Genomic DNA, 21,590 nt, shown 5'->3' with positions numbered 1-21,590 from the left:
GTCTTTGAAGGCAGGCAAAACATCTGAACTTCTGTATAGGGGTATATATACACACACGCTTATATGTATTTATACACATACACACATATAGGTGTTATAGCAGAGAAGCCATATGGGTGTTAATTATTTCATTAGCGCAAGCATAGGTTTCTGCTATTTTCACACCTATATGTGTGTATGTGTATATATACATACATGTGTGTGTGTATATATACCCCTACACAGAAGTTCAGATGTCATGCCTGACTCCAAACATGTCCTCAAAAAAGCCCTATAAACGCCTGCAGCAAAAAGCCGGGTGACAGGGGTGAAGCCATATGCCTGTTCTATAAGTGTTCTAAGAGAAACAATCTTTTCTCTATAGCGGTCACCCTGACATGGAAGGGTTTTGTCACCCTGCCACAGCAGTCAGAGTCAGTTAACCCTACATTACACTACGGTCCCCTTACACTTAACACTTTCCCTACAGAAACTAGATTATTAAATCTTACTATAGTGGAAAATAGTACCCTAACTACACTAGATATCCCTTTCCTCACACTAATAATTGCTAAATGACACTTTGAAGCAGAAGTAATAGAACTGCTTCCACTCTCTTCCACGTCCCTGTATTACAATGCTAGGAATTTGGCGGGGCTATCTTATATAATGGGGGGCGTATTCACTAATGATTGGCCTCTGGACCCCCTAGTCACTCCAATCACATTCCTAGCATTCTCCTGCCCCCTCAATTGGCTTTTACTGATGGTTCTGGTCCAATCACAGGCTTTTAAAGCCCATTTCCTGTCCCATTGCATTTTGGTCGGTTCTGGTTGCCGAATTCCGAACTTTTTCAGCAAAAAGTTTGGAAATCGGCCGAACCTTGAACAGTCAATGTTCGGGTCGAACCGATGGTCGACCCGAACCATTTTATCATCCCTAATAATTAACTGAGAAAATATGTATGTGACGGTGGCGGGTATCAGACCCCAGGCCTTCTCATCCACCTCGTGACCAAAGACCAAGCAATCTCACACCCTGCCTTCACTTGCATAACAATGCCACTCTCAGCTGCACCCAGCACACAGATTGTCCAGCTTGCGGGACCACAATCTAGATGCCAGCAGACTGAGAGCGATTGTCACCGGGTTGATTAAACGATTAACCCTTTCTCTGCCACCACCGCTACGTTTGAGCCCAGCGGACGCTCGTGATTTTACAAATATCAATTATGACTTTAGAATAACCGTCTGTAACACACAGTAGCGTGCTTCAGGAGGCAGGTTCGTTTGGGTCAGTTTGCGTTTAAGAGCTTAGAGACAAAGTTAAAACTTTTCAAAATAAGGTTTAATTATAAGAAAGGTTAAAATTGGTGCGAATAAAAATATTTACAGAAAAATGGGTTACAAAGAAATAGAGACACAATACAGCAATTCAGAAATAGGAGAATAAAGAATGGAAATACTTGCATTAAAACGGTCCTGGTATTACCTTAGTTTAGGAAGCTGAACATGTGATATTTGGTTCCCCTTGAGCGATGTTATGGCCTCGATGTTAGGATCAGAACTGAGCTCTCTATCAGTTCCGGTCCTTTTCTCTGACCCTCCAGGGGGTGTCACCAGAAGTACTTAACCAATAGGCTCTGAGTCTTATAAACTGCTAAGGGACCTCCCCGTTTGACAGATTAACAAAGCACTCATATCTTGAGGTATGAAACGGTTAGATGCTTGAAACCGATATTTTATAACTAAGCATGTCATTTGCTTTCAAACAATATCAAACATGAATATATTTTATCACAGAGGGGGTATCTTATCGATCGTTTCACTTTCCTGTACTACGGGAGGACCATGTGCGGTCTCGTCACGATCAGCGTGCCATGCGGCATTCAAATATCTACTTTTTGTTAATACGTTATGTTTGGGTAACCAGTTATGATGTGAGCATGAATTGTGAGATGTAACTTAACAATTGGCTTTGGGAATTTACAAGGCAGCTTCACTGGACATCTGCTCTGACCCCCTGCTGTCTTTGGAGACACAACTCCTGCTTGGTCAAGCTGCTTGTGTATATTAAAAGTGTGAAAAGTGTCAGCTGTGCAGGAACCTGGCATCCAGTGACACTAATTGAGGTGGGGTGGGGGTGAATGAGTGCCTTTTGGTTCCACTGATTAGCGAAAGGGGGGGCTACTTTCGCTCAAGGAGCCTGGGTCACTAAACAAAATGGATGCCGAGAGGACAAGATGGTGTCCGAACACTCGACACCATTACAATGTACACTAAACATATAAGTGCAAAGAAAATATTTCATATGGGATGAATCACAATGTGTCCCTTTACCATGTGATAAATGCTGATAGGTATATAATGACTCCAAAAAAAAAATCTCCAGTACGGTGACACCTCAATGCTCACACATATGGGCAGAGGCATACCGGAAGTGACGTTTTGACGAGCTCGGCGCTCATGGATGTTTTGACTGTCTGATGTTTTTTAAAAGGGAGTATCCAGTTGTTATTTTATATTACAATTTTAAAAATGGTAATGCTCTATGGATCTTCATCTTATATCCACATATAATATGGAGCCAATAAAGACTAAAGGAAGAGATGACATTTTTACCCCTAGAGGTGCTGAGAATGAAGGATTTGCACCAAAAGATTATTATTCAATGCTGTTACCTTACAGCAGTAAGGTGAGCGGCCTGTGAGCACTAAGGTGTCACCGTACTGAAGATTTATTTTTTGGAGTCACTGTATACCTATCAACATTTATCACAAGGTGAAGGGACATGTTGTGATTGATGCCATATGAAAGACTTTCTTAGCGCATATATGTTTAGTATACATATTTTCTCAATTAATTATGTGCCATTATTTCTTTTGTTGTTTTTCATTTATTATTTATTAAGGGTTTGTATATCATTTCACTACACATGGTATTTTCGAATGCAGTTTTTTTTCCAGGTTTTTCATGTATTATCCCTGTGGTATTTAGTTTTCCATGCAGACTGATATATTTAGCACTTTATACCAAATATAACAGCGTAGCACCCTACACATATTTTAGACCTTAAAAGTAAGTGAGGATGAGCAGAATTGTATCCCTTTTGTTTGTCTTTCAGGTGCTCTTGCCAACAGGCTGAATGGTGGGAAGTTAAATGCCTTGTCAAGCATGTGGTTCCCAAATGGCTGGTGTTTTTTCCACGCTTGATCTGCTTGTGGAAATTTTGCTAATTGCAACAGTGCGATCGGCTGCAGAGGTCCAGACTGCTGAGCTGTGGGAAGTGGGCCGGGAGATAACAGCTCCACAATGTGATGGAAGAGGGTGACTGCTCTCTATTCCTACATGATGGCTGCCTGGTTGGGGTTGTGTCTCTCCCTCACTTTCCTCCTCTGCTCTATCCGGCACCCAAGTTGCATCAGTGACCTCATCATCATCATCTCCTTCATTTTCATTATCACTGGAGACAACTAGGCAATATGCTGCAGCTGGGGGAACATGACTGCCCATATGTAGGCTCATGTTCCTACCTTCCTCAACCTCAGAACCAACATCTGAATCAGGAAATGGCTATGCATCGTCAGGGAGCAAGTGGCTGATGCTGTGTTTAAATAACTCAGCTGACTCCTTTATGTTGGGACAATGGCTGGAATAGCTGTGGACAAGGAGGCAGAATAAGCCACTCTGGCAGCTACAGTGGACTGTGTACTAGTCTCTGCTTGGGTAATAGTGGATGAGGAGGATGGGAATAGTTTAGTAAGCCAGTGCACCACCTCCTCTGCATGCTAAAGCTGGATTGTGTGGGCAACATCACTAAACAGAGTAAAATATGCCCAGCCTGATGACGAATCGTGTCCACTTTTGCATGTGGACACATACGCTGCTTGCTCCCTCACAGTGCCATGGGAACGTCTGCCTCTCCTTATTGGCCTCCCAGACATGATGGGGAGGGCTTATTAACAAATGTAATAAAGATGTGAAAATGTGTACCTGGATGCACTTTAATCAATGGAAAGTGGAGTCTGGTGCACTTTAACTTGAGTACTTACTACATAGACAAACTCCACTGACACACTACACTATACTGCAGTATAAATACACTGATGCACCTAAATATACTGCAACAAAAGTGCACTAACGCACTTCAATATACTGCAGTAAAACTGCACTGATGCACTTCAATATACTGTAGTTAAAGTGCACTAATGCTGCACTAACACACTTCAATATACAGCAGGAAAACTACACTGACACACTTCAATATATTGCAGTAAAAGTGCACTAATGCACTTCAATATACTGCAGTAAAAGTGCACTAATGCACTTCAATAAACTGCAATAAAAGTGCACTAATGCAATTCAATATACTGCAGTAAAAGTGCACTAACACACTTCAATATACTGCAGTAAAAATGCTCTAACGCACTTCAATATACTACAGGAAAACTGCACTAATGCACTTCAATATACTGACATAAAACTGCCCTGACACTCTACACTGACACACTTCAATATACTGCAGTAAAAGTGCACTAATGCACTTCAATATACTGCAGTAAAAGTGCACTAACCCAATTCAATATACTGCAGTAAAAGTGCACTAATGCACTTCAATATACTGCACTAAAAATGCTCTAATGCACTTTAATATACTGCAGTAAAACTGCACTAATGCACTTCAATATACTGCAGAAAAACTGCCCTGACACTCTACACTGACACACTTCAATATACTGCAGTAAACCTGCCCTGAAACACTAAAGTGACACTACAGTAAAAATGAACGGTCACACTAAACTCATTCTGCACTACCACTATATTGACACTACACTGATACTTTACACACGCAATATATTCACAATAGTAAGCTATAGCACACTAACTCACTAGTAGCAATGAACAGAGCCCTGCTCTATCTATTTCCACTCCAATATCACTATGCAAATGGCTGATCTGGAAAATAACCTTTTATAATGTGGGGTGGGACTATGAGCAATGAGCCATGATTGGAGAGAGTGATCATGACTGTGTCCAATCATGGCTCAGACAGTGCTCTGTGCCCTGATTGGGCAAAACCTTCATTGTTTCAGCCAATCAGGGCTTCCAATGCACTGCGCAGTGTGCAGTGCATTGTGGGGGGTTCGGTGGGCCGAACAAACAGTAAAATGTCCTGACAATTCGGGTATTCGCCAAACGGGTCAACAGCCAATGTCTGGACTGAGCTCATGCTCGGCCCAAAATATTCACCCCACACTATCTGGGTAGTTACCCCTATATTCAAGGATGTCTAATGCACTAGGTAGCACAGGGTCCCAGAAAATGACACCCTTTGCCTATTTGTTATACTTTTGAGTCACTTACTTGGAACAATTATCCATATAAAGAGTTCCGATTTTATCCCACCCTCAGTGACATACTTGTTTAGATCGCTGATTCAACTAGCCTTCTTACAAGGAGGTCAACAATGGCAGTCGCTATATTTTTTATCATGTTTAATTGAAATAGTGGTCTGGCTTTTCTAATTGTCAAATACAAAAACTAGACGACATGCATGACCAACCATATGCCGCACATCATTGATTTAAAATGTTTGATATATATATATATATATATACACATATAAACTACTGCATGTGACAGTCATGACAAATTTAATTCCAGCACATTAAAACAGCAAAAATAAGGAAATGTGATGGTTTTCTTTTATGGAAAAAAAGAAATGGGATACACAAATAAACCACAAATGCCTTAGCTCAAAAGTAAACATAAACAGGCAAGAACTACAATTTGAGGGGAAACAAAACAGTGTTATTCATACAAAAACGACATTGTGGTTTTTAAAAGAGGGACATTTAGAGACACTAATTAGAGGGAAACACATTTCTTTTTCTCATCCAACAGTTTTTTTTTTTTTCTATAATGATTTATTTCAAGGGTTTTAGAAAAAGAAACGGCTGTTATATGATCATCAGTTTTTCAGCATATTATACATACAGTGCCCTAAAAAATTATTCATACCCCTTGAAATTTTCCACATGTTGTCATGTTAACACCAAAAACGTAAATGTATTTTATTGGGATTTTATGTAATAGACCAACACAAAGTGGCACATAATTGTGAAGTAAAAGGAAAATAATAAATGGTTTTCACATTTTTTTACAAATAAATAAATAAATATGTAAAAAGTGTGGCATGCATTTTTAATCAGCCCCTTTGAGTTAATACTTTGTAGAACCACCTTTCACTGCAATTACAGCTGCAAGTCTTTTTGGGTATGTTTCTACCAGCTTTGCACATCTAGAAAATTACATTTTTGCCCATTTTTCTTTGCAAAATAGCTTAAGCTCTGTCAGAATTAGTGGAGAGTGTCTGTGAAAAACAATTTTCAAGTCTTGCTACAGATTCTCAAATGGATTTAGGTCTGAACTTTGACTGGGCTATACTAATTATTATGCTTTCCTGCATGAAGGTGATCCTCCGCCCCAGTCTCAAGTCTTTTGCAGACTCTAACAGGTTTTCTTCTAAGATTGCCCTGTATTTTGCTCCATCCATTTCCCATCAACTCTGACCAGCTTCCCTGTCACTGTTGAGGAAGAAAACCATTCCCTCAACATGGTTTTGCCACCTCCATATTTCATGGTGGGGATGTGTGTTAATATGCAGTGTTAGTTTTCCACCACACATAGTATTTTGCCTTTGGGCCAAAAAGTACCTTCTTTCACATATGTCTGTGTCCCCCACATGGCTTCTCACAAACTGCAAACGGGACTTCTTATGGCTTTCTTTTAACAAAGGCTTTCTTCCTGCCACTCTTCCATAAAGGCCAGATCTTTGGAGTGCACAACTAATAGTTGTCCTAAGGACAGATTCTCCCACCTGAGCTGTGGATCTCTGCAGCTCCTTCAGAGTTACCATGGGCCTCTTGGCTGCTTCTCTGATTAATGCTCTCCTTGCCCGACATGTCAGTTTAGGTGGACTGCCATGTCTTGGTAGGTTTGCAGTTGTGCCATACTCTTTCTGTTTGCGAATGATAGATTGAACAGTGGTTCGTAATTTTTTTCAAAGCTTGGGATTTTATTTATAACCTAACCCTGCTTTAAATTTCTCCACAACTTTATCACTGACCTTTCTGGTGTGTTCCTTGGCATTCATGATACTATTTGTTCACTGAGGTTTTCCAACAAACCTTTGAGGGCTTCGCAGAGCAGCTGTATTTATACTGAGATTAAGTTACACACAGGTGGACTCTATTTACTAATTAGGTGACTTCTGAAGGCAAATACAAATGCATACAAGACTTGACAGATATTTTTTTGTAAAAAAATTTGAAAAACATTTATCATTTCCTTCCTCTTTGCAATTATGTGCCATTTTGTGTTGGTCTATCACATAAAATCCAAATAATATACATTTATGTTTTGAATGTAATATGTCAAAATGTGGAAAATTTCAAGGGGTATGAATAGTTTTTCAAGGCACTGTAATAATACTCATTACATATGTGTTTAAAAAAGGAAGGATATGGTACTTTTCACCAGATACTGTGGCTAATCTTGTGTCCAGCTGAAAATGTGTGCCTTGAGAACAATTTTTCTTAAAACAGAGTTCATCCCCCTATTCCCAGCATTGCTGTAATAGAACATGCCTCTTGTGCAGTAAGTGAGATCCTAATTTAATCCTATGGAGAATCCACTAGAAGGTAGATTATATAATATGCCTGTGCCCAGCACCCCTTTGGGTAAATTCAATAGGGACACATTGTTTGCATGCTGAAAAGTAATAAAGACCCTAAATGGAACCTAACACTTTTTGATTCCACCCAGAACTATTTTCTATCTTGCAATTTTTCTACAAAGCATAACTTTATTTTTTCCATGTTTACAAATTTGATATTGTAAGAAAAGAGAATGGCCATTGCACTATTCTTTCTATTGTTTTCTTTTGTGCACATTCAGGCTTTTGAAGTGCCCTCTGTTTTTAACGCAAACTGCTTCATCTTAAGATGCTAAAGGTTTTACACAACAGTGTATGTATATATACAGCTGACAATGGAACATTCTGAGGCACAGCTGGACACATGTATAAACTGTTTTCTTGTCTGTTATCACATAGGATATCACTAGATGTATGTCCTAACTATACAGAAATGTCATTAAACCTTTGTATCAAAGGGAATTCTATTATTTCAAAATCTCATAGAGAAGAAATATACTTTTTTACATGCAGGCCAATTTCAGGGTTTCTACGACTATGTCATGGTAACAACCAGCCTAACTGCCATAGCAAAAGAGAACAAGCTAAATAATAAACAATAGACTGTATATGGAGAGCTAGCAATTTATCTTTCCTGCTTCACAAAAGCAAACTATGCAGACAGGTAAAAGAAAAGTATATTTATCTAATAATGTAACCAAGTCCACCAAAATCTGATATTTAATGTTTGAGTGGGCATCGTATTTCTTAAACTTCTTGGATACTCCAAAACTGAGATATCTTGCATTTATTATTTCATTAAAGTCCAGGGCAAAATTTTGGAATGCCTATTTCCTCCCACTCATTCAAAAATAAAAAGCCTTTCTAAGCTTATAGATATGGGGGTAGTGGTGCGCTTCAGGGGTTAGTTCTTATTAAATCTCTTAAAAAAATGGGTATTGTGCAAAAATCTCAAAAAAGTGCTTAATGTGATCCGTGTGTGCATAAATAATTGTAAAAAAATGGGTAATCAAAGTGCAAGTGCTTTCTAAGCTTCTTTCTATTCTACTAAATCCACAGTCACATCATCCCCTGGGGTGCCTCTTGCTGATGAGACGACTACTGATGCACCACTACAGCCTCTGACCTCCCCCGACCAGTATTGTCGCTACCCCTCAATGTGACAACCCCATGGAGTCCTCAGAACTGTTTGAAGACCCCAATTATTGACTCATTAAGTAGTGTCCAGATAGGTATTGTTTGGGGGGTGGGGGGCTTCCCTGGCCACCTTAGGCTTTGAAACATATTGTCATAAATTTTCCATCTTTCATTTTTTTTTGTTTTTAGTTTTTTTTTCATACCTATTCTGTATGTAATTAGAAATTAAACATATTATTATAAACATTAAGGCACATTTTTGTTTAATTAAAGCATATGTTACCCCAACATTTCATATTTTTTATATGTTTCTGTGTTACCATGTAGTTGTGTTAAAAAGCATCCTGTGCTCTTACCATTGCTTACTTTGTATGATATATCTGGTGATCCTGACAGTTTCCCTGCTTTCCTTTTTCAGACTGACTGCTCCAAGCACGGAAGTACATTCATTCCAGTGTGATCAGTTTGCTCTTTACATTGTACATGGGAGCACAGCCTGCCTGTACTCTAATGGGCAGACTTCTGCTGACATGCTCCCCTGTGCAACTACTCACTGGGGACGTCTTCTGCTGACACACCCTACTGCCCAGTTCTCCACTTGTTCTAAGCTGCACAAGTGACTTAGAAGGGTTGTTCTGCTCTTTCTCTGCCTCCTGTTGTTCTGTCCCCTTGTACTTCACAATGTATTCCTGTCTCTGCATTAACACTGGACCGCACCTGTACTCCATTCAAGCTGCTGCCATGAACCCCCCCATTGTCACATATAAAAGAAGAAAAACTGTATTTACTACTATAATTTAAAATTTAGGTTTTAAGGGAAACAATATTGAGGAGGGGGAATTGGGATATAGTAAACTGAGCTTATAAACATACAGTTTAATACATTTTAAAAAATGATCATTTTAAATATCTCTAGCTGTAATACATACATTTTGAAGGTTGGCTATTAGAGAACTTCCCAATATGCTTAATTCACAAATGCAGGATTTAAGGCATTTACTTAAATCTCATCAATCTGTTATTGATGCCACCGGTATTAAAAACAGTTTTAATAGTTATGCAGACATAATGGGTAAAAATCTTATTAAAAGACTTAAAACTTTATTGCAGAGTTTCCAGTACATTAATCTATAATAGCTGATCTTAATAATATATGAAAGCAGGTATAATAGGGTAAGTCAAGCTCATTCTTTGGGCAATTACACAGATTGTATATTAAAATAATGAGAAAAGCATTAAAGACTGGCATTCCTGGAAAGATTAATGTTCACAACACCCTTGCATGTTTTCTTCCCACTTGTTATCCACGTCCAAAAAAAATCTGTGGATTCACCTCTAGCAGATCAGTGGAATAATACTGGGCAGATCAGATTTCACGTGAGTTGCCAGGAATTAGAGCTTCTATCATTTTCCCTTGTCTAGACATTAGAATAGATAGTCCTAATTACCAAGCAAAACACAGTACTGCCATTTTATTACTGAAATCATGGTTTAAAGCCAATTTGCCATTTTGTTCACAATTTTAAGGCTTGACATAATTGATATCTACTCATCTTTATATTTCTTACAAATAAATGGGTATTATTTTGTGTTGTATACACAGAAATTTATTTGAATGTGTTTAAATATATATTCATATATAGGTTTGAAAAATAGTCATGCAAATATCACGCAACATAAAAATTTGCAACTACCATAGTTTTTTTTCTACAGATGTTCTGCTTTTAGAAAATATATAATGTTTTGGGAGTTTTAGGTAATTTTTAGGCTTAAAATGCATGCTTTAATATGTGTGCAAAAAATACAAAAAAGTGCTCCAGCAGAGAAAAACATAACCACTTGACTTCTGGAATATTTACCTCCCTTCCCTTCACGACCACACGATTTTTTCAATACATAAACATAAAATGCTGGAGCACAGGTAAATCAAATAGTGAGCTATAAATAAAAATACAGAGAAGGTAATTAAACTTACAATAAATCCAATAAAACTATGGGTAGTCCAAAGAGTCAATAGGGTAGGCTGTAGAAGGTCAGTACATATTCCACACTAGGGCTAGAGCATTTCCTCCAGAGTGAAGCCACCTCAATCGTCCATATAAGAAAAAAAAAAAAAAACATGAGAGTGCCTCTGAGTGTAGTATTTAATGGATCACAAGTATTTAGCACATTTAAAACTCACATCTGGGTTGAATGAGAACGATGAGGCTCATCACGGGTGAGACTGCTGCAGCGGCGGAGAGAACCCGGCATCCAAGCTGTGTTATAGAGTGCCTTTCTTCCATCAGGGTAGTGTCTCTGCAAGGAGGCAGACAAGTTCCGGCTCTCAGCTGTGCGGGCCACCGGTTGAAGCGCAGTGCCGGCTGGGGTGTGACGTCACTGTGGAGCAGGGGAACACAACGTGTTTCCGAGCATGCGCAAAGCTCTCACAGAGCTCCTTTTTCAAGTGTGGCCAGTATACAAAAGAGCAAGATTTATATAGATGAGTGGGGCTGACGTAAAGCGTCCCATAAGTATTACCTCATGTTGGAAGAACAACAGGGATCAGAAAACAAACGAAAATTAAACTAAAAAATGCACCATATCTGCACAATAAAAATTATTATTAAAAGTTGGGTATAGGCAATATTAAAAATATGTATATGTATATAGCATTGTATAAAAATATTCAACATCCCTAAAGGAGTATGTGTGTGGGTATGGGATTAAAGGAATGAGATCAGATGGACAATTGTTAAAAACAGGAAATATTTAAGTACATGATCTGGCATAAAGCAACCACCCTGCTGCAGTATATGTATCGTGAACGATCCGCAAGTGGTTAAACAACAAAGGATAGTGACTTAAAAAAAAATGATGTCCTGAAAAGATTGTAAGGTAAGTCAGGATTAAACCATGCATTTAGAGTTCCAGTCACTTTAGGAATGGATTTGACCTGCAATGCCATTAAGAAAAATCTACTCTTCCTAACTGTACTACTGTGCAATATGGTTTAAACAAATTTCTGCAGGCGTCATAAGCTTATAAAATCACACAGACAACACAAAAAAACAGATATTCCATTTCTGGAAAACTAAAGATTAATTTGGATTCTTTATTAGGTATACATCCACATACAGTACAGTTTTCTTGAATGTGCCTAACAGTTATTATCAACCACTAAACTGTAAAAAAACAAACAAAAAAAAAACTGTTCCTTTTCAAGCCATTGGGTACTTTGCAAACTAGTTTAAAGTAGAGCTTTTTTTTTTCATTTTGGATAGAGCAAGGGAGGTTTTTAACCCCTGTCAGATTTTTTTGTTCGCCATCTGTGTCTTATTGCGGAGATTTCCCTTTGCTTCCTTTCCCATAGCCAAACAGGAAGTGAGAGGAAATCCCTGCAAATTAAGGGAATCCCTTGGGAACCCCCAGGTCACCAGAACTAGGGTCCCCATTGGAAGATTTCCCCTCTATTACATTTCTGAGGACGACAAAAATTTTGGATTTTCCTTCAACGATAATGGTAAACAGACCAAAGAGAGAGGGTGAATCTCCTTAATAGATACAGATAGAAATAAACAGATTGAAATAAACACTGACAAGCATTCTACTCCTTCTCCACTCTATCCAAAACTTTAAAAAAAAAATGCCTTTAGTTATACTGTTAAATCTATCATTTTTAAATTTGCTTTGTGTTATTCATGACCCTGTGAGTGAAAACACATTCCAGGACAGTTTTTGAATATGTCTGTTCCTGTGTCAATACCACAAATACAGAATGATTTCATGTTTACTAAATATAACATTTGACTTGTGTAGTGCGTCATTTATTGTAAACAGGGCATGCAATAATTCTTCTCAACAAACAAAAACATAGTTTGTGAGTCATGTGTTTGCATTGGTCTCTTTACTAAATACAGCAAGAATCTTCACAATAAATTATCTGGGACACGCAATGTCACGCATGTGCAAATGCTTGCATGATCAATTGTTTTACTACAGTATATTTAGCTTTACAATTATTACTGGGATAGAAATAATAAAACCACAATATGGCATATTATACATTTTGACATTATACAGGATTCTCAAACACACACAATCTATAATGTATGTCTAAATAATTTCAACTATTGTAACTGTAAAACAATATTTTTTTTTTTTTTTGACTGCCATATATTGTACTTTTTTACAGCCTTGCTGTTTCAGGTTTCCCTCATTGCCTTTATATCAATTGTACAGATCTACTCATTTTACTTTGTTGTATTCTTAAATAACAAATTAGCCTGTTTCAGTGAAAAGAATGCAAATAATGCAACTCATCAGAATGGACATTGACTGGATCCAATGACTTCAAGCCCAACACATGTATCAGACGATGTCTAAACATCCACCCAGTAAAACTTAAAGAACATGTGAACAAAAGACCATGTGGCAACTTTGCAAATTTGGAAAACAGCTCCTGATGTCAGGAACCCAGGAAGCACTCACATATCTAGTAGAGTGTGCCCTGGCAGGAAATGGTGGAACATAATCCTGTAGACAATGCACTTCAATGATGAGCTGACTGAGACAGCGAGATATGGTGGAACAAGAAGCTGGTAAAGGGGACAATCAGGAATGACAAAAGAACATTAATCTTTCTGGAGGAAGTAGCTGTGTGGTAGATGCACATCTTGAACTGCATTCAGACATTGTCAAGATATCTCATTCTGATGCACTTGGATAGACAGAGGAATGCAAGCGCAATGCCATGGTTAGGTTTAAAAGAGAAAACCACCTTGGGAAGGAAGGGTGCTCTAGGCCTCAAAACCACCTTGTATAGGACCAGAAAAGGTTGGAGAAACTGGAGGGTCCAAATGGAGAGCCACACAGGAAGCATATCTTGAACAAAAGTCATAATCAAAAAGGAGAACTTACCCTTGATAGTTGATTGTTCATGCAGACTTAACTGTAAAATTAAATTAAATTTAATTTTCTTTCCTCATACCAAGCTTTCATGTTTGATAGTAGACATTACAGAACACGACATTTCTGGCTTTTAACATCACAGGGATAACTGAGGCAGAGATGCCCCTGTCACAACCTGGGCTTCAACATTTATTCCATTAAAGTCAAGCCAGTAAAGCAGGATTGTAAACTTGTCCTTGGGAAAGAAGATCTGGTCAATCCAGAAGAGACTATGGAGAGCCTACAAATAGTCTGATCACGTTTGAATACCACATCTACTAATCCAGAGCTATGAGGATCATGGGAATGCCCTTAATCTTGATCCTGTGAAGAAGACAATAAAGGAGTTTTAAGGGAGGAAAGGCATAGATCAGGTTGCACTGATCCCATAAGTCCACCACATTCACTGCTTCTCCCAGAGAATATTTGCACCTGGAGACAAACCTCTGTAGAGGGTTTGCATCCAGTGTTCTCCACCTGTGACACAGGTACTGGAAAACTTCTGGGTAAAGGGACCATTCCCCTGACTAATTAACACAGTACACAGAGGTCTAGAAAGCACCAAAAGCAGAGCTTGGTTCCAGAAGGTTATAAGTCCAGCGGGGTCTGAATATTACCCCCAAAGCTAATGCTAATGTTACACCAATCTGAAGCAGTATGAAAATGAGGTGCTGATTGAAGTAAAAAAAAAAAAAAACATTGCTATGAAAACAGTTAAAAAGAAATCTATTCTCTTAGGACTTTAGCAAAAAACAGAGGCATGCTGGAAGTGGGAGGGGTTATACCAGGCTGGTTCCTTTTCTTTGTATGCCAGTGTCCAAATCCTCTTTTAGACGGCAGTGTCACTCAATTGTATCTGAATCCTGTGTCCTGTTTCCCTTGCAATGTTTCTTACCTGAAGATCAGTAACCCTTGCTGTTGCAGGCTGAGATTGCTAGACCATGGCCAGTGCTTCACAATTTGCAGTTTATGAGTTGTTAGACTTGTGTTCCCACTAATCCTTGGGCTACCTATTAGGTCTGTTGAAGGCATGTTTGGTCACGACTCTCTCTGCCACTGAGTACAAGTTTCTTTGTTGTTTCCATCAATAAGTGTAAAAGACTGATAGAAGCCTCTTTCCCAAGCCATTGGCTTTGGCCCTTTGTCTTTTATTCCTTCTTGCATTTCTCCTGCAAAATAAAATGCTGTCCAAAACTCCCTTGTTGCCCCTTTACGTCTGCATCTGCATCCCTACCCATACTGATCTCAAATAGGAAGGCTTAGGTGTGTAAAAGGAATGTGTATCTAAACTGTACATATTTTCTTTTTTGTTTGTTATGATTAAGAATACAACAAAAATATGTCGTTCTATTTTTTAGTCAGGTGAAATATTAACCACTTGCCGACTGCCCTATAGCAGATTTACTGCTACAGGGTTTTTCAACCTGTGCAGAATTATGTATATATACAGTACGTGATTCTGCACTTCCTGGTAGGGGGCGCACCGCTTTTTGCTGTGATTAGTCACAGCTAGTGTTGAGCGAACACGGACTGTATTATTCGTGTTCGTACCGAATAATTGGATTTTTTTTACCCGAACACGGACACGGACACTTTACTGTATGTTCGGGTAAAAATCCGTGTTCGGTCGTTTTATTTCCGGGTTTTGCATGCTTTGGCGCTCTTTTCATGGCGGGCTTTCAACAGCCAATCAACAATCGTTTAACTGGTGTGCCTTAAGCCATCCCAGCCATGCCTGCAAATGTCTTAGTAGCTGTGATTGGCCGTCTGAAGCATGTGACCAAGTCTTTATAAGTTCGAGGCAGCCGCCGCAGCAGCGTCATTCTGCTGCTTAGCTAAGGGACAGAGCACACATCAATGTGCTGGCTGCTGATTAGGGAAAGATAGGCAGGAAAAAACCATTTGTGTCCGAATAGAATTGAGGGACAGGTCGGAGTGTTTAGGCAGGGCGAGTTGTAGGCATTTTAGGGATAGAGTCTGCTGAATTATAGGGTCAGTGTCTTCTACAAACTACAATCGATATTGCTGTGTGGGGGGTGGGGTGAATCTGCACTCAATCCTGATCTACGATCTCTTCTCAATCCTGTTAGGGACAGAGTCTGCTGAATTTTAGGGAAACTGTGTTCTACAAACTACAATCGATATTGCTGTGTGGTGTGGGATTGGAGATAGGCAGGTGTCAGTGATCCACATCCATTTTTCTGTGTGTGAGCTGCAGTGAACACAATCTTTTTGGGCTGCAGTGAACACAATCTTTTTGGGCTGCAGTGAACACAATCTTTTTGGGCTGCAGTGAACACAATCTTTTTGGGCTGCAGTGAACACAATCTTTTTGGGCTGCAGTGAACACAATCTTTTTGGGCTGCAGTGAACAAAATCTTTTTGGGGTGCAGTGAACACAATCCTTTTTGGTGTGCAGTGAACACAATCTTTGTGGGGTGCAGTGAACAAAATCCTTTGTGGGGTGCAGTGAACACAATCTTTTTGGGGTGCAGTGAACAAAATCCTTTTTGGGGTGCAGTGAACAACATCCTTTTTGGGGTGCAGTGAACACAATCTTTTTGGGGTGCAGTGAACAAAATCCTTTGTGGGGTGCAGTGAACACAATCTTTTTGGGGTGCAGTGAACACAATCTTTTTGGGGTGGAGTGAACAACATCCTTTTTGGGGTGCAGTGAACAAAATCATTTTTGGGGTGCAGTGAACACAATCTTTTTGGGGTGCAGTGAACACAATCTTTGTGGGGTGCAGTGAACACAATCTTTTTGGGGTGGAGTGAACAACATCCTTTTTGGGGTGCAGTGAACAACATCCTTTTTGGGGTGCAGTGAACACAATCTTTTTGGGGTGCAGTGAACACAATCTTTGTGGGGTACAGTGAACACAATCTTTGTGGGGTGCAGTGAACACAATCTTTGGGGGGTACAGTGAACACAATCTTTTTGGGGTGCAGTGAACACAATCTTTGTGGGGTGCAGTGAACACAATCTTTTTGGGGTGGAGTGAACAAAATCATTTTTGGGGTGCAGTGAACAACATCCTTTTTGGGGTGCAGTGATCAAAATCCTTTTTGGGGTGCAGTGAACACAATCTTTTTGGGGTGCAGTGAACAAAATCCTTTGTGGGGTGCAGTGAACAGAATCTTTGTGGGGTGCAGTGAACACAATCTTTGGGGGGGTACAGTGAACACAATCTTTTTGGGGTGCAGTGAACACAATCTTTGTGGGGTACAGTGAACAGAATCTTTGTGGGGTGCAGTGAACACAATCTTTGGGGGGTACAGTGAACACAATCTTTTTGGGGTGCAGTGAACACAATCTTTGGGGGGTACAGTGAACACAATCTTTTTGGGGTGCAGTGAACACAATCTTTGTGGGGTGCAGTGAACACAATCTTTGGGGGGGTACAGTGAACACAATCTTTTTGGGGTGCAGTGAACAACATCCTTTTAGGGTGCAGTGAACACAATCTTTGTGGGGTGCAGTGAACAACATCCTTTTAGGGTGCAGTGAACACAATCTTTGTGGGGTACAGTGAACAGAATCTTTGTGGGGTGCAGTGAACACAATCTTTGGGGGGTACAGTGAACACAATCTTTGTGAGGTGCAGTGAACACAATCTTTGTGGGGTGCAGTGAACACAATCATTGTGGGGTGCAGTGAACTCAATCTTTGTGGGGTACAGTGAACACAATCTCATACTTCTGAAGATTTGAGGGTGCTGCCTGTTCCATACTCCCCCTACTCCTCATCTAGCCTTTTAGGGGTACAAACAATAGTAATTGGGGCCTAGTGTGGTTGTGTACGTGTGATATACATAGACTTTTTTTGGATCATATTTTCTATTCCGCTATTTAATCAAAAACCTTTGGGGATCAGTTAAATTGGGGGATAGTCTGTGTTGGTACGTGTGAGAGAGATCCACCTTTCCAAGTTGTTGGGGTTCATCTCATACTTCTGAAGGTTTGAGGGTGCTGCCTGTTCCATACTCCCCCTACTCCTAGCCTTTTAGGGGTACAAACAATAGTAATTGGGGCCTAGTGTGGTTGTGTACGTGTGATATACATACACTTTTTTTGGATCATATTTTCTATTCCGCTATTTAATCAAAAACCTTTGGGGATCAGTTAAATTGGGGGATAGTCTGTGTTGGTACGTGTGAGAGAGATCCACCTTTCCAAGTTGTTGGGGTTCATCTCATACTTCTGAAGGTTTGAGGGTGCTGCCTGTTCCATACTCCCCCTACTCCTAGCCTTTTAGGGGTACAAACAATAGTAATTGGGGCCTAGTGTGGTTGTGTACGTGTGATATACATACACTTTTTTTGGATCATATTTTCTATTCCGCTATTTAATCAAAAACCTTTGGGGATCAGTTAAATTGGGGGATAGTCTGTGTTGGTACGTGTGAGAGAGATCCACCTTTCCAAGTTGTTGGGGTTCATCTCATACTTCTGAAGGTTTGAGGGTGCTGCCTGTTCCATACCCCCCCTACTCCTCATCTAGCCTTTTAGGGGTACAAACAATAGTAATTGGGGCCTAGTGTGGTTGTGTACGTGTGATATACATACACTTTTTTTTGGATCATATTTTCTATTCCGCTATTTAATCAAAAACCTTTGGGGATCAGTTAAATTGGGGGATAGTCTGTGTTGGTACGTGTGAGAGAGATCCACCTTTCCAAGTTGTTGGGGTTCATCTCATACTTCTGAAGGTTTGAGGGTGCTGCCTGTTCCATACCCCCCCTACTCCTCATCTAGCCTTTTAGGGGTACAAACAATAGTAATTGGGGCCTAGTGTGGTTGTGTACGTGTGATATACATACACTTTTTTTGGATCATATTTTCTATTCCGCTATTTAATCAAAAACCTTTGGGGATCAGTTAAATTGGGGGATAGTCTGTGTTGGTACGTGTGAGAGAGATCCACCTTTCCAAGTTGTTGGGGTTCATCTCATACTTCTGAAGGTTTGAGGGTGCTGCCTGTTCCATACTCCCCCTACTCCTAGCCTTTTAGGGGTACAAACAATAGTAATTGGGGCCTAGTGTGGTTGTGTACGTGTGATATACATACACTTTTTTTGGATCATATTTTCTATTCCGCTATTTAATCAAAAACCTTTGGGGATCAGTTAAATTGGGGGATAGTCTGTGTTGGTACGTGTGAGAGAGATCCACCTTTCCAAGTTGTTGGGGTTCATCTCATACTTCTGAAGGTTTGAGGGTGCTGCCTGTTCCATACTCCCCCTACTCCTAGCCTTTTAGGGGTACAAACAATAGTAATTGGGGCCTAGTGTGGTTGTGTACGTGTGATATACATACACAGGGCCAGATTAATGTAGGGGCTATTGGAGCTGCAGCTCCAGGCCCCTACCTTTTATATAGGCCCCGGGTTGGCCATATTCACTGTTACCGCTCTTCTGTCACTTGTAAACACAGAAGTCTGGCTTCTATGCTCGCTTCCCCAGGCAGCACCCTCAGAACCTCCCCACACAGCGTGAAGGCCGGACAAGGAGGGACAGTTGGCGATGCATGGATGTGTTTATGGGCTTCAGAGACAGCATCCCATGTTGAATTAGGCATGCATGGCTGCACCCTTCCTCCTCTGGGTGCATGGCAAGGCACGGCCCTTAAGGCCCTTCAAAATCCTCAGCACCAAGCCCATGATGCTGTTAATCCGGCTCTGGTCCTCCTCCACCGCCGCTTCCACCTACACCGCCCATAGGTGTGCGCAGCCTATTGCATTAAGGTGTGCACCCCAAAGTTGAAATACACATGCATGTGTTTGCCAGCAGGGAGAGTAATGTATCGGGGCCATGTACCTGTAGGCAAGGAGAAATAGAGCAGAGCAGGTCCCAGGGAGATCTTTCCCATCTCCTCACTGGCAATGCTATGTGCCCTAGGTGATTAGGGTGTGCCCAGGCACACCCAGCACACCCTGTGCGCACGCCTATGTCACCGCCACATCCACCACCACCTCAACCTCCCTCCTACTCCATATGGGCCTCGTCCTTCAGAGATGAAGAAGAACATTGTTTTATTTTTCTGTTTTTTTTTTGTTGTTTTAAGTTATTTCCCTATCCACATTTGTTTGCAGAGCACTTGCCATGCTCTTAATTACGTTTTGCTGCCATTTGCAGCACTCTAGCCCTTTCCTTTGGTGTTTTAGAGCCATTTTAGTGCCTTAAAGTTCGGGTCCCCATTGACTTCAATGGGGTTCGGTGTCCGGGAAAAGTTCGGTAAAAGTCCGGGACACGGACCCGGACTTTTTTTTAAAGTTCGGCCGAACCCGTCGAACACGGACATCTAGGTGTCCGCTCAACCCTAGTCACAGCAGATGCTGATCAGTGGGTGCTGACCAATGGATGCCCACTGGCACCGGCTGATTGGGGGAGGAGACATGCTAGAAAAAACTCTGCCTATAAAAACAAAGCAGAGCTTCGTCCTTTCAGCAGGGATGTGATCGATTTTGTTTCCCTGCAAAGCAAGAAATAAAATCCAGCACATCCCTAAGAAAAAGCAGCACACAGAGTACACAAATACACTGATTAGGCAAACAGTTAACCCTTTGATCGCCCAAGATGTTTAACCCCTTTCCCAGCCAGTGTCATTAGTACAGTGACAGTGCATATTTTTAGCGATGATCATTGTATTAGTGTCACTGACTCCCACAAGGTGTCAGATTGTCCTTTGCAATATCACAGTTAGTCGCTAATCGCCACTATTAATTGTATAAAAAATAAATATGAAAATTCTAGTATATATACCATAGTTTGTAGATGCTATAACTTTTGCACAAACCCATCAATATATAGTTATATACTGTAGTTAGTCTGGTTGAAAAAAGACAAAAGTCCCTCTAGTTCAACCAATCAAAGAGCAAAAAAAAAAAAGAAAAATACGCTTATTGGGAATTTTTTTTTACCAAAAATATGTAGCAGAATACATTGTGGCCTCAATTTATAAAATAAATTTGATTTTATAAACTGTTTTATGGGATATGTTTTATAGCAGAGAGAGCTAAATATTGTTTTTTTTTTTTTTTTTTGTTTTGTTTTTCTCTAAATTGTCAGTCCAGTGGTAATCAAATATTACCAAAAGAAACTGTTGTTTGTTGGAAAACAATGACATAAATTTAATTTATGTACAGCATTGCATGACTGCCAGTTAAAAAGATACAGTGCTGTTTAGCAAAAATGTGCCTGGTCAAGGGGGGTAAATCTTTCAGAGGTCAAATAGTTAAATATTGTATATTCATATTTAGTATTTTTCAGCCATTCAGGTCTCTTTTCACATGTCTTACAATGTTTCTCTATTTAAAAATCAAAAAAATCCCTGCGCTAATTGAAGAGATATGAAAAAAGTTGTGAAACCATAAACTAAGCTGCATACACAGACCTTTAGAACACAGTCCAGAAACAATATAAACCCAAATGTGTTGTGCTAAAAAGGAAAAACAGTGATAAATTCTTAACACATAGAATGAATTAAAAACAAATAACATCAGTGAACTCCAGCATGGGCATTGGGTCTCCAGCATGGGCATTGTAATTTTTTATACTTTTTTACCCACATTGTCCTTATAGACATTTTTTTTAAATACCGTGTTTCCCCGAAAGTAAGCTCTAACCCGAAAATAAGCCCTATCTCGATTATCGGGGCGGGCTGCAATATAAGCCCTACCCCGAAAATAAGCCATAGTTTATTGTATGAAAAATCCTAGGATGCACTTTATTAGCATTTTAAATAATGTCCAGTGTGTTTTTGTAATATAATACAGTGAAATACCTTCCTTACATGGCCGCTCTGCTCTCAGCTGATTCCCTGCTGTCT

The sequence above is a fragment of the Pelophylax lessonae genome (genome assembly GCF_965119305.1).
Source record: "Pelophylax lessonae genome assembly, chromosome: 1".
NCBI lineage: Eukaryota > Metazoa > Chordata > Amphibia > Anura > Ranidae > Pelophylax > Pelophylax lessonae.
This window is presented reverse-complemented; position numbering follows the sequence as displayed.